Source organism: Thalia democratica, unplaced genomic scaffold (assembly GCF_965202585.1).
Source record: "Thalia democratica unplaced genomic scaffold, ktThaDemo2.hap1.1 HAP1_SCAFFOLD_1292, whole genome shotgun sequence".
Taxonomy (NCBI): Eukaryota; Metazoa; Chordata; class Thaliacea; order Salpida; family Salpidae; genus Thalia; species Thalia democratica.
In genome coordinates this window covers 16325-26206 of record NW_028140179.1, presented here as the reverse complement: position 1 = coordinate 26206, position 9882 = coordinate 16325, and the positions used below count along the sequence as shown (strand labels likewise).

The 9882-nt window shown below is 24.7% G+C and overlaps 1 long non-coding RNA gene across 1 annotated transcript; it reads right to left on the bottom strand.

The window, feature by feature from the left end:
* Positions 1–7370: 7370 nt before the first annotated feature.
* On the bottom strand, positions 7371–9064 carry LOC145848221 (uncharacterized). Its single transcript, XR_014371803.1, has 3 exons — positions 8928–9064; positions 7995–8134; positions 7371–7428 (listed from the first exon to the last, which is right to left on the bottom strand). It is a non-coding gene; the product is annotated as an uncharacterized LOC145848221 (long non-coding RNA).
* Positions 9065–9882: the final 818 nt, after the last annotated feature.

Genomic DNA, 9882 nt, shown 5'->3' with positions numbered 1-9882 from the left:
AATACACTTTAAAAACATTTTGAATTCTACTTATATAACCCTTTAATACTGAAATGACAGAATATTAAATATATGGTCAAAACAGGTTTACCAAAGGAATTAAATCAAGGTTCGTACAATCAAAAACTTTATTTTAAATTCTCATTGGTTGATAACCCGTTTAGTAATGAGTTTTATTAATTATTTGTTCTTTAAAACAATGTTGTTCATTTGTATTTAAGCTGTTTTCATTTAAAACACTCAGAGAAAACAAAATTTTAAATAAAAAATAACACAAAACGCTTACAAAACATCTTGATTCGAGATTTTTATCACATATAAACAAAAAATAGTAAACAAAATGTTCAAGCAAGTTTTTAATATAAACTTGAAATAGTTTTTTTTTGCGAAAATAAACATAAAAGTATAGTTGAAAAAGTTTTAAAATTATTGAAAAACAAAGCTCTAAAAATAATTGAGAGTTAGTTTAATAAAGGAGTAAATTTTATGAGATCTATAAAGTTTAGAAATAAAATGAGTGTAAGGGGTAGGCGTAGGATTTTATTAATTGTAGTTTAAAATATTAAGCTTATACTTAGGCATAACAGTTTAAATTAAAGTAACTATCACTTTTATTTAGTTTAAGTAAGTCAATTATCTTCTTTGTTTTATGTATTAACTTGTTGTGTGTATTACGTATAATTTTTGTTTTGTTGTTTTGTATTTTTTTAAATAGCAAGTATTATACTTGATTAAATATAATGATTAAATTAATTTAGTTGTTTTGTTATGTTAACAAAATAGGTACATAATTAATTATGTTATCATACTTTTATTGAATTAGTATTTATGAATAAATTTCAATGCAAAAACTTTTGAAAAATTGTTAAAAATTTTACATTAATAAACGCAAAATGTGCTACTTTAGCACAAGTAACATGGACGAGTGGTCAAGGCAGTGTATTTTTTGCTCAGAAACACCTGTGTTAGGGTTCAAAGCCCACCACTTCCATATTTTTATTTATTTATATAATTATGTAAGTAACCACATATAATTATAAAACATAAATAAAAAGCCAATTATTATTTATCTATTACATTCAAAGAGTATCTTTAAGAAGTACACATCCGTGTAAGATAAGGATAAGTTTAAGGGCATAGTGGGGTTAAAACACTTTTTTTAGAATGTAATCTTATTTTATATAGTTTTTACTGAGCTAAAAGATGCTATTTACAGATTTAAAAAATAAATTCAAATCAATCTTTGAGATATAGCCGGTCAAAGTCGGAGGCAACAATAGGTTCTTTATGGGAGGCACAACTAAAACAGCAAATAACTAGAATTCACTAAGAATATATCTTCTCCTAGGTTTTTTGAGATAACTACCTCAAATTTATAAGAAATGTTCCTTGCAATGTTTAGAAAAGTCTTTTACGAAAAAAAAACAAAAATATTATAACAAAAAAACAAAAAAAAATTGTTTTATTTTATACATATATTTTTAAAAATTTTAATAATTCCTTGCACCAGTATTTTCAAATGTTGCAAGGAACATTTCCTGAAAATTTGTGACAGTAATTTCAAAAATGCTAGGAGATATATCTTTAGTGAATTCTAGTTATTTGCTGTTTTAGTTGTGCCTCCCATATGAAACCTATTGTTGCCTCCGAATTTGACCGGCTATATCTCAAAAAATGTTTTGAATTTTTAGAGTCTGTAAAAAGCAACTTGTAGCTTAACAAAAACTATACATAACAAGATCACATTACGAAAAAAGTGTTTAAACCCCCCTATGCCCCTAAATTTACTTATACAGGGGGGTTACACTTTTTCTTAATGAATAACTGACCTTTAACTAATATTTATTTCAAAAAAAAGTGTTTTAACCGCCCTATGCCCCTAAGTTTATTCTTACCTTACACAAATGCATACTTCTCAAAGATACTCTTTGAGTGTAATAGATAGATATTTTGAAAAATTTGTGCGTACCTTACACTGATGCGTACTTCTTAAAGATACTTTTTAAATATAAAACATATATGTTTTAAAAATTTAGTGAGTATCTTACATGTATGTAACCCCCTGGCCTCAACTGTAATTTCCTTTTGCTTATTTAATGGAAGAATCATAGTTATATAAATAAACAAAAACATGGAAGTGATTGGCTTTTAACCTCCTATACCCTTAAAAAAAGTTCTTGTGGCAAATTAGATATCTGTTGTTCAAGCAATGTTTTAGATCCAAAACAAAGTTTTAAAAACAATCAGAGGCCTAAGTTACCCTGTGAACATTATTTTATACATTTAACCTGAACTTAATTAAAACTAACTATAACTGTAAATATTATAAGCTAATACTTCAAGAAATAATATAAATTAAATCCTAATATATACTTGTTTGCTACTCTTTAAGTCATAAAATCTTCTGTGAGTAACCTTAACCTTACCAGAGTATTTTTTCAAATCCTTAAATATTTTTAATAAACTATTTTAAAAAAATTCCTGAGGTTTTCTTAAAAATCTTAAAACTGCTTTGAGTTTCCCAAAGTTTAAAAAGTTAAAATTTTTGTGAGTTTCCCTGAGATTTTCTATTAGTTAAAATTTCTCTGAGCTCATTAGTGTGTGGCAATCCTATATATATTTTATTACATAAAAGCCAATGTGAATTTTATAATTATCTAGTTTAATGTTGCACCAATATCTAACTGAAATTATATTGTATTTGATGTATTCTTAACTATAATTTTTGGCTAAAAATTTATATTTATAAGTACATAAATTGAGTTATATATCATAAATTAATAAAACTTAAATATATAATTGCTTTCATTAAACAATATAAAGCAATTAAATCTTTTTAATTTTTTATATTGATTATGATATTGTAAAACATAATCAATCGAATACTTTAGTTTGTCATAAATAAATTTTATTCTCACTATGTATTTAAATCTTGTTTAAAACAAAGTATACTTCAAGCTAAACATAGTTAGCATAAAACATTGATTTTTAGCCTAAAATAATAGTTAGAAAAACATTAAATTCAATATAATTTCAGCTTGACATTGGTGCAACTTCATCCTAGGTAATTACTGTGAATTTTTAAACCAAAATAATAAACCCCACCACTCATAACCTTATATTAGCAGTAAAAATAAAAAATCCTAAGTTAAATTATTATTTAATAACTTTCTCTCATTTTACAGATGTATTACAGTTAAATTGTATACAAATTTCTGAAACTAGTAAGGTTTAATATTTGAGAACATACTTTTAAATTTTAAACTAAGTCTTTTGCTAACTTGTAACAACTTGTGGCTCCAAAATATGATAAACAGCATCAAAATTTACGGTTGGATATCTTTATCTCTATGAAAATAGATCAGCCAATCAGCGACACATGTGTAGAATATTCAGCCCGCGTGACCTGCGTCTTTTTTTTCGTTTAAACGTTCTGATTTTATCGCTTCTTTTTTAATGATTCATTCAGTATTTTTTGAAAACTATTTTTTAATTGACTTGGTACTGAGTTTCACTCAGCCTTAAATTAAGCACTACAAAAGGTTTCATATATTAAAAATTAGTTTATGTTTAACTAGCTGCTCCATTATTACATTGTTTCGAATATCAAAATAAATAGTAAATAAGTAAGTAGTAAATCAATTTATTTTTTATAAATATTAAAATAATATCCTTATTGCAACCTATTCTTACATTCTTTTGATGTTTTAGTTAAATATTTCTCAAGTCGACTTGGAACCTCGATAACTATTTGAGTCGTGAGAAATGTCAGTCCAAAGTTTAATACTCTGATAAGCTAAACATATATGCTCAAGTCTATCAATCTAAGAAAGAAAACGTTTCTACGAGAAAATCTAATGAAGATAGTATACCTTATCTACATTGTTAAAATTTTAAAGTTACGCGAATATTTAGCTAAAGTTGTTGAATCTGAGAACTTTATAAAATAATGTAATAATCTTTTTTTTAGTAAATACTTTATTAACCCTTTGTTAATTAACACTTTTCTTAAACACAACTGTCATAAAATTATTTTGTAAATTTGTAAAAAATTACAGTATTGATAAACTTTTCATTATATAACCTTTAAAAAAACTATAACACTTATTCTTATTCATTTTTGTTTAAAAATACATATTTTCAATACTATATACTGTATTTTTAGCTTTATTTATTTTTACTTAAAAACAAACACTGACTCTTACTTATATTTTTTAAACATAATTTAGCAACAATGTTATACTTTTTTTAATTCAAAATTATAAAACAAACTTTTTCGTTCTATCACATGTATACTTAAATATTCACTTAAAGCTAGTAGTAGTAGATATCTTAAGTTTTCTGACATTTAAAACCTAAATAACATAAAAGATTCATTGCACAATAAAAAGTCGGTATGTATTAAAAATTTAAAATTTGTATTGTGGAAGTGAACAAAACATACACTTCACACTAATGTATAATACATTTAATTTGATTTAACTTATAAATTTTGTGTTTGTTTTTAAATGCTTTGTCTTTTGCTACAGTTGTTGCAAACGTCTTTGATAACATTTTAATTAATCGTCTTATTAAAAACAAAACATATACAATGTAATTACGTAAACTACCGTCTTTTTTTTTGTAGTCGCACTAACGGCAACAGTCTATGCTTCAATTTTTTCCAGAATTTAAACAAAGTAAGTAGCGTAAACACGATTACTTATTCGAAGTCTTTTCACACTACAGGATTAGATTTTTTTTTATTTTATGGAATTAATAGGCTGCTGATCCGTGCTTTGTGTGCTTTAACCCGTGACTAACGATGCTTCGAAAAAGTACAGAAAAAAATCAAAAATTCACGAAAAGTTGAAAAAACAATAACTTTTAAAAATTTAGACCTACATTACTTTGATAAACTTAAAAAAAGTTATATTTCAAGGTTATAAACTTTTTATAAAGCTAGAACAAACGAGTTAACAATAAATACTTGTTTTAAATTTTAGTTTTTTACTTAAAAGAATAGTTTTTGATTAAATTTATTTTTCTAGTGTGATTATGTTAAACAAAGCTTTGTGTATTTTGTTTGCTATGACTTTTATCGACTATAAACACATTTTTTTAATTTATTTTAAAACTTCAGGAAACATTTACGATGCAAACTGGTGTGATAGTAATAAAAATAAATAATTCCTACATAAAAAAATTGGGCAAAGTTTAGTTTAAAAACTTCTTCTCATTTATACGTCAATTTATCTTTAAACATACAAAAGAATCTTTCAACAACTAAAGTCTTAAATTTGGTACATGTATATATTTTTAACTCGGTTTAGCTTATTAAACAAATTAAAATTTAAAAATTTTAGTTTTTATAAAGAAATTTTTATTAACATTTAGGTAGTATTGAATTTTTATCTTTATTATAAGTCTGTCTAAAACTTTTCGTAAACTTTAATTCTTTACTGTGCTTTTAATTGTACTTTAGTTAAAAGTAGCTGTATTGAATTCTACAAACTAGGTTCAAGGATTTTTAAAGAATTCAACCAGTTTGTTATGTCGTTTTTTTCATTACTGTAATCTTAGTATTATCATTGTTTACTGATATGTTTCCGTTTAGTTTTAGTAAACGTCTTAGCTAACTTTAATTTATTTATTTAAATTCTACCTGCATTATCATCATTTAAAAACAGATAAAATAAAGTCTAAAAAGTTAATTATATATCGACTCGAAAAGCTATTAAAACAGTAAAACTGTTGCAAGAAAATTGAATAATTTGTAGTGTATAGTTTAACTGATGCAACAGTGTATTTGCATATAAGTATTCTTCACATAAAAATATATCCTACATATTTTTATATAGAGAACGGCAAGTTATTTACTGCTTGTAAGTTTTGTGTCAAAAGTAATTAATTTAAATTTTAGCAATTTTTTTTCCAAAACTATACTTTAACATTTTTATTTTGTGATATATTTAACAGTTTAAGTTTAACTAAAAGATCAAAACAAGAAAACATGCTGGAATTTTAAAAAAGTAAAAACAAATAGTTTAAAATATTTTATTACAAGTCTTTAATGTACTACCAACAAATCAAGACGTTTTAATTATTTTACAATTTTTGTTTTTGTTTAGTTTGTTAAACAGATTAAAAGTTTAATTTATTGTTGCTTGTTTTTAACTGATTTCCAATCATAAAAAATTAACTAAGTTTAAGTAATTCAATACATCAAAAACATATATTTAGGTTTAATAACTATTCTGTATAGGGGTATTGTTTAATGAAGTAAAGATATTGTAAGAAAAAGAGACTTTCTTTTTTTATTGATAACGAAGTAAAGTTATACCAATGTACTAAAAGGTTTTAAAAAATTGACTCACTAACTTAAAAAACAAAAATAAAGTAAGCAAACTAGTACTCTCTTTTTGTTTAAACGTCAATGAACAAAAGCTTAAATACAAGCAAAAATGATATTTTTTATTTCAAACATTTCTAAGGTATAGCTTTTATAAATCTTAAGTGTAAATGCTTAATACAGGTAAACGATAAAACCTTTTAAACATAAAGTTAAATTAACTATAGCGTAGTTCTACTTTACAATCATAAACTTTTAAATATAGTTTTTTCTTCAAACGTTTATGACAGATGATACAAATTTTACATACTCTTTTAAATTAGAGTTTTAATTATTACCAAGCTTCTATAAATATAACTAAGTATAAACTTAAAATTTATACAAAACCACTTTCACAAATGTTATAAGTAGATATTAATTAACTTTAAATTAAAAACATTTTTTTAATGCTTTTCTGATGGTTTTCCTGTATTTCGAGTCGGTTGCAATGTATATTACTGCATTCATAAGGCTGTAAACAATAAAATATGTAATATACAAAATAGGTTTTTTGATCTCAAACATGTTATTTGTTTAAAACTCATAAGTTTCTTTTAGTGTTTAAAACATTACCTCGACAATTTTTAGTAAACAAAAAGCTAAATGATTTTTTTTTTTAACAAAAATTATTTTAAATATTTTTAAATTTACCAAAGTTGAATTAAACTTTTTATACTTTTTAAGTTTCAGTTTAAAAGTAGGTGTTAATGTTTATTCAAACAAAAAAATTAAAACTATAAACTAACCTTCTAGCAAAAAACAAGTAGAAAGTTCTAAACAAATGGTTTGTTTTAGTTACACAACTCTTTTTGTTGTTCTCAATTATAACAGAAATCATGAAAGGCACTGTAAGTTTGTAAAAAAAAATTAAACCTGTATAGATTTGTATAAACAAACAAAGACTAACGTGTGGTTACAGTGAACGCCAAGACCATTAGTGATATTTTCACTGCCACTTTTCTTTCCATGGCATTTATTTTGTTACTTTGTTTTGTTAACTTTCGGGACTGTTTGAACTTGTTCCTTACAACTATGTACAATGCGATTGTAGCAAGTACCTACGAATTGAGTAAAATAAAAGCAAACTGCTTTGATAAACATAAAAAAAACTATAATTTACTCTAAATTAAATTGGTCTCAAAAACCGTAAAATCCAGTATTTAAAATGATAGTTTCAAACTAATTAAATTAATGTATACGTTTTCTAAAATCTATAAACAAGTATAGGTTTATTTAGTATTAAGTTTCTTAAAACTTGTATCTTGAACATTTTTTTTGTTATAAAATATATATACTTAACAATTTACTTACTTACATACTTAAATTCGTAAATGTTCTTATGTTTAGAGAACTTTAATATTTTAAACATACTACTTTAAAGCTTTAAAAAGATTATTTAAGCTCAATTTGTAAACTAAAATTATTATAAAAATTATTTTATAAAGTTAGGCTATACTATTGTTTTACAAACTATAAAACTTTACAGGAATTATATAATTATTACTTTGTTTGTTTTAATCTTAGCATTGTAAAAAGTTAAGTAAGTTATTGGTTCGAAGCTTGTAATATTTTTTTTTTGATTACTTTGATAAATATTAAAGTTAAAAGTTTTAATAAAACTAACCATAATAACGTAAGGAATTATAACGATAAAAAGTAGAAGAAAAATGGAAGTTTTAACAACATTTGAATTCGGTAGGATTTCAATAAAGAAAATGAAATAGTCGTATTGATAAGAAAATTGAATGTCCTTTGGAAAATTTACTGTAAAAATAATTTTTATTTCTATTTTACAAATATAGCATTAAAAACTTGTTATTGTATTTAATTTTTCTCTTATTGAAGTTATAATTAGTGTTTACACAAATTTAACAAAGTTTTTTTTTTCTTGATTAACGATGAATAGTTTTACTTACATATATAAAACTACTTTAATTTTTTTTTTGTTGTTTCTGTGTAAACTTTCGCTGTCAATAGCTATACTATACATTCATTCTAATTTGCTAGTCACGTTAGAAAAACAAAAGTTTCTTGTTTACAAGTTTGTAATCAAATACCATAATAGATAAGTTTTGTACAAAGTAGTTAAACTTTTTTATTTTGATTAAGTTTACTGTTTTATAGTATTATAGGTTGTGTAATGTATAACAAAAGCTCGATATTGTTTTAAACGCGTTATAAATTGACTAACAGTAATCACCATACAGTATACAACTATTCATACATTTAAAAAGAATAAACTAAATTATTTTTTATCTTAAAGTATATGAAAGCTATGCAAAAAATATGAACAAAGTAGTTGTCTCTGTGCAACACAATAGATTAATATAAATTTTATTATTTGCAGTTTAAAGTTCCTTCGAAATTAAAAAAAACGGCAGTTTATTTTTATATATATTTGTTTATTTAATAACTTTTTACCTGTACTTTGAGAACAATTAGTATTGAGTAACTTTATCTTAATTATATTTTTTGCTGTATCATAATTAAACGTATATTGTGAAACTTTTTATCAGCATTAAGAATAGCGAAAATCACTTAGTTGAAAAGAACTTACAAAATAAGATCGGAATAGCCAAGGAAAACATCAAAGTTGCCAGTGCTAGAATTAAAATCCTTTTCTTCGATATATTCACCCAAGGAAAGCAAATTGAAACCAATTTTAATACGCTAATCGTTTTCAACAAATAGAAATTTGCCAGAAAAACAAATATAAATAATATTCCTTGAAAGTTAGCACTGCTACTGTTTCGTTGTAACATGACGTATTCAAACAATTGCGTCGCAGTTCCGTAATACGTGGAAGTAAAGTTAGGAAGAAATACAGCAAAAACGAATAAACCTGAAAAAAAAACATTACTTGCTTATTTTGGCTTAAAAATGAATAACAGTAAAGTACTACCAGTCAAAACATCTGCACAAATAGAAAAACTTTGAAGTAGTGAAAACGTGGAAAAGCATTTCTTTTTCTTCAATAAATAAAATAGGTATGACAAATTTCCTACAACAATCAACAGCCAAGTAATAGTATGATAAACAATGTGAAAGAAAAAACTCCTTTGCTGTTAACATCATTAGTTTTAAATTTCTAATGTTTATTTTAAACAAACCTCATAGCCGTTCGAAAACAAACTAGTAATATTTTCTAAACTAAGTCAAACCTGCAGCTATCACAAGCTGAAAAAGACTTGTTTGCACATTTTTCATAAGCTTCATAGCTACAAAAGACCACTGGTCTGCAAAATTTTTTAATTGTTCGAACTTCCGACTCATGGTCGTCGTTTTGACAGAATGGAAGGCGGGGATTTTCCGGCGGGTGCCTTTCAATACTACGGAGACGTTCGTTTCCAAGCCAAACAGTTTCGCTCACAAATATCTCTTTTCCGTTATCTAACACTCTTTCCACTGTTTGCGTGAAACGGTATGTTCCTTCCAACTGTGTTGGATCATCATACTGGATTATTTCAATGTTTCTCACACCACCTCCAACGATGTTTAGTGAAATTTCTTCA